The sequence below is a fragment of the Carassius carassius genome, chromosome 25, assembly GCF_963082965.1.
Source record: "Carassius carassius chromosome 25, fCarCar2.1, whole genome shotgun sequence".
NCBI classification, from domain to species: domain Eukaryota; kingdom Metazoa; phylum Chordata; class Actinopteri; order Cypriniformes; family Cyprinidae; genus Carassius; species Carassius carassius.
Window position 1 is genome coordinate 30,031,348 of NC_081779.1, and position 4,708 is coordinate 30,036,055.

Sequence of the window (4,708 nt, forward strand, 5' to 3'; positions counted from 1 at the left end):
TGGTAACATCACCCTAAAGTACTGCGGCCCTTGTGCGGTTTCCAGCTTTGTGCTGTAGGGCAATGATGCCACCTCTTTGGGGAATCTTACTTTTAAAAACCTTGTTCCAGCCTCAAATTCTGTGCACGGGTAGCATCTTCTTTTTAATTTTGATATGGGATTAACACCCCAAAAAGAGCCCCTGCAGCAAGCCAACTGGGTGACAGTGAGACAGCATAGTTGTGGGTCAAAACACCGCTCTTCTGTTCCGATCAAAACATTAAACAGGTTCTCCCCACTCAGTGATGCACTCATTGAGAAACCTGATGAGACTGTCAAGTCAAGTCAAGTCAAGACAAGTCTGCTTTATACAGTACATACGTACAGAGAATCGAAATTGCGTTACTCTCAGACCCCCGGTGCATACAGATAAAATTAACAGTAGAGCCTAAAATCTAGATCAAATATAAAATGTAGATACAACTATACAATAAGGGAATGTAAAAAAGACACATAATAAAATTAAAAATAAAGTTAAATAAAGCAGTGCAAGGCAAATGGCAGATAGAGTGCAAATCAATGAAGTGAACAACAGTGCAGATAAAAGATTTTTAGTGCAAAAGAAAAAAGCTTATTAAGTCTGATTAAAGTGACAAAGGGCTCAAGACCAGTTATTTTATTTAACTGACTGATGAGGTAGTGGAATGACGTCAGTTCCATGCTGAATGAGGTAGTGAGCAGACCAATGATGCACAAAGTGACTGGTGTATGTCATCATATATTAGTGTGGGGGGGGTGCTCCCTGATGGCAGCAGACTGAAAAAGCTGTGAGACGGGTGGGTGGGATCACCTGTGATGCAGAGGGCTTTGCGAGTGAGACGGGTTCCATAAATGTGCTGGAGGGAGGGTAGAGAGACACCAATGATCTTCTCAGCTGCTCTCACTATGCGTTGCAGAGTCTTTCGGCAGGAACTGTTGCAGGTGCCATACCACACAGTGATGCAGCTCATCAGGATGCTCTCGATGGTGCCTCTGTAAAGTAGAGATGCTGTTGTGATTTGTTGGTCAGTGCTGCGGTGTTTTCAGTCCAGGAGAGGTCCTCTGTGATGTGCACACCCAGGAACTTGGTGCTTCTCACTCTCTCCACAGTCGCACCATTGATGGTCAGAGGAACGTGCTGAGTTTGCGCTCTCCTGTAGTCAACAGAGAGAGATTGTTGTCACTACACTACTCGGCCAGGCGGCTCACCTCGCTCCTGTAGTTTGTCTCATCTTTGTTGCTAATGAGACCCACCACAGTTGTGTCATCCGCAAACTTAATAAAGAGGTTGGAGTTGTGTGACGGTGTGCAGTCGTGGGTCAGCAGAGTGAAGAGGAGGGGGCTCAGCACACATCCTTGGGGGGCCCCAGTGTTCAGTGTGATGGTGCTGGATGTGTTGCTGCCGACCCGTCCAACAGCCAGTTGCACAGCGAAGTGTTGAGCCCCAGCTGGATCAGTTTGTAAATGAGCTGTTGAGGGATGATTGTGTTGAATGCTGAACTGAAGTCTATGAACAGCATTCTGACATATGAGTCATTTTTGTCCAGATGTGTGAGTGCTGAGTGGACGGCAGTGGAGATGGCATCATCGGTCGACCGGTTGGACCGATATGCAAACTGGAAGGGGTCCGGGGGGGGGGGGTTAGACTTGATGTGCCGTTCAAAGCACTTCATGAGGATGGGGGTAAGTGCAACAGGATGGTAGTCATTGAAGCAGGATGGAGATGGCTTCTTTGGAACTGGAATGATGGTGGTAGTTTTGAAACATGTGGGAACAACAGCCTGACTCAGTGTGATGTTGAAAATGTCTGTGAAGACATCAGTGAGTTCTGCTGCACAGTTTCTCAGTACACGCCCAGGGATGTTGTCAGGAACAAGAGCTTTGCGTGCATTGATCCTGCTGAAGGATCTCCTCACGCTGTCTGGGGTCAGCGTCATCACCTGGTCACCGGGAGGAGGTGGATTCTTCTGTGCAGTGCTGTGGTTTTGTTTCTCAAAGCGAGCGAAGAAGGTGTTCAGCTCGTTCAGCAGAGAGATGTTGCTTTCACAGGTCCGCGGTGGGGGCTTGTAGTCCATAATGGTCTGTATCCCGTGCCACAGGCTCCTAGTGTCTCTGCTGTCACTGAATTGATGGGCTATCCTCCTAGAGTGCTGTCTCTTAGCCTCTCGATGCAGCGGGACAGGTTGGCCCTGGCTGTTCTCAGGCTTACCTCATCTCCAGCTCTGAAGGCAGCATTCCGCATCTTCAGGAGTCTGTAGACCTCCCCTGTCATCCACGGCTTCTGATTGGCCCGGACAGTGATGGTTTTTGTGACTGTTATATCATGGAGGTCAGTGGTCTTATTGCACGTGGCAGCCTGCTTAAACATGTCCCAGTCAGTTGTGTTGAAGCAGTCTTGAAGAACATCTGATGATCCTTCTGGCCACACTTTAATCTGTTTGTGAACTGGTTTGGCAACTTTAATGAGTGGTCTGTATGCAGGCATTAGCATGACAGTCATGTGGTCTGAGGCTCCGAGGTGGGGGAGGGGGAGGGCTTTGAAAGCTCCTCTCTGTGTGGTATAAACAAGGTCCAAAATGTTATTACCTCGTGTTGGAAAGTTAATGTGTTGGTATATTTTTGGAAACACACTCTTTAAGTCAGCATGGTTGAAATCCCCAGCTATGATGAGAAAAGCATCGGGGTGTGTTGTCTGCTGCTCACTGATGTGCTGGTACAGTTCATTTAGTGCATCGTTCCTGTTGCTGATGATGTTGATCGGGGGAATGTACACCGAAATGAGCAGTATAGCAAGCAGTATATTCCCTCGGCAGATAGAACGGACAGCACTTAATAATCATAAACTCCACCAGAGGTGAGCAGTGTTTGCAGATCACAACAGTATCGCGTCACCATGCGTCATTGATGTAAACACAAAGCCCTAGAGCTCTGTCTGCTTGATAGCATGTCAGCTGGTCGAGCTGAATAGTGCAGTCTGGAACGCTGTTGCTGAGCCATGTTTCCGTGAACACAAAAACACTGTCTCTTACAGTCCTCTGAGTTGAAAGTAGTAATAGAATGTAGTCCAGTTTATTGTCCAACGAGCGTACGTTAGCCAGTACAATGGTGGGGATAGATGGCTTGTGTGGGTTAGCTGTTAGCCTAGCCCGTATACCTCTGCGCTTACCCCTCTTCTGCTTCCTCACACCCCTTGTGGCGCCTCCGCTGTGGGCAAGATGCAGTAGTGGGGGTCGGTGATGGTGAAGGCCTCCGTAGCAGACCGAGATCCCGCAGCTGTTCCGTGTGCGTGGAGTTTAACTGTAAAAATGCGGTTCTGCCGACATCGAGTAGAAATTTGCGACTGTATGCACGCTTACAGACAGGTAGACGCGATGACGACGTACAAAAACACTGCGACTCACAAGACAAAAAACACGAAAACACCATTCTGGCGTGTGGGCGCGCCGCCATCTTGGTTTAACCCTTCCACTGTTCTTGTTTTTGGCGATTCTATTGTACGGAACGTAAATATAGAGACACCAGCCACCATTCTTAAATGTTTACCGGGAGCCAGAGCGCCTGACATCTTGGCGAGTTTAAAAGTGCTGGCTAATGCTAAACGTAAATACAATAAGATTGTTATTCAAGCCGGCGCCAATGATGTTCGACTTCACCTGTTGGAGATCGGAGATTAAATAACATTAAAGAGGTGTGTGAACTTGCAAGAACGATTTCAGACACTGTAATATGCTCTGGTCTCCTCACTGCTTACGTTGGTGTAGCCGCACTGGGTAGTACATTACAATTAACTCAAATGATATATAGGGAATTTTAATAATTAATCAGGTATATGATTAATATATATATCTCATATGACGGTTACATTAAAAATTACTGAAGATGAAAAATAGGTCAATTGTATATATCAATAACTCATTAAAAGGCACTGTAATTTACTCATTAATATGTCAATATTCCATTCTTCATATTAATTAATCGAACAGTGGTTTGTCCAGCAAACGGCCGTAAGATTAACTTATCAACTTTCAATAAAGTTATCACTTCTTATAATTCCAGGAAAAATTGTTTCTGGCCATGAAACTATTCTCCTGTCCTTATACAATTTAGGTTACTGAAAAGTAACAAATAACCTTTGTAGCTAAGATCAAATATTTCATTGACTTTGTGATGTGAGCATTTTAGACAGAAACAATCATGTATATATATATATATATTGGATTTTAATAATTTAACTAATAATACATCAAACTACGATTCACACAGAGCAAAAATATGTGTATAACAATACAAACAGTAAAAACAAATATCAGACATAACGGATAGAGATGAGAGAGAATGAGCGAGAGAGAATGAGAGAGAAATAGTCGCGATCACAGAATGATCTCCCAGTATGGCAAAATCACAGAAAGTAACCTTTTGGAAGACAACAAGGAATCAGATCACCTTGAAAAGAGAATAGACAACCTTTAAGCAGCATTTAAATCTCTATAGAAAATAATACTTGCATGTGGTTTTCTTTGTTGCGAAGAACGAGCGTGCGTGTGTCATTCTTTTGGAGCTGGGCATGTTCTCTCATGTCTTCCGGGGCGAGCAGACACGCGCAAAGTTTCAAAGATTCACCGAACGAAATGATTACCAAAGAAATGATTCAGAGTTCATCTCCCTCGGGGGGAGAGGAGAATGTGAGAAT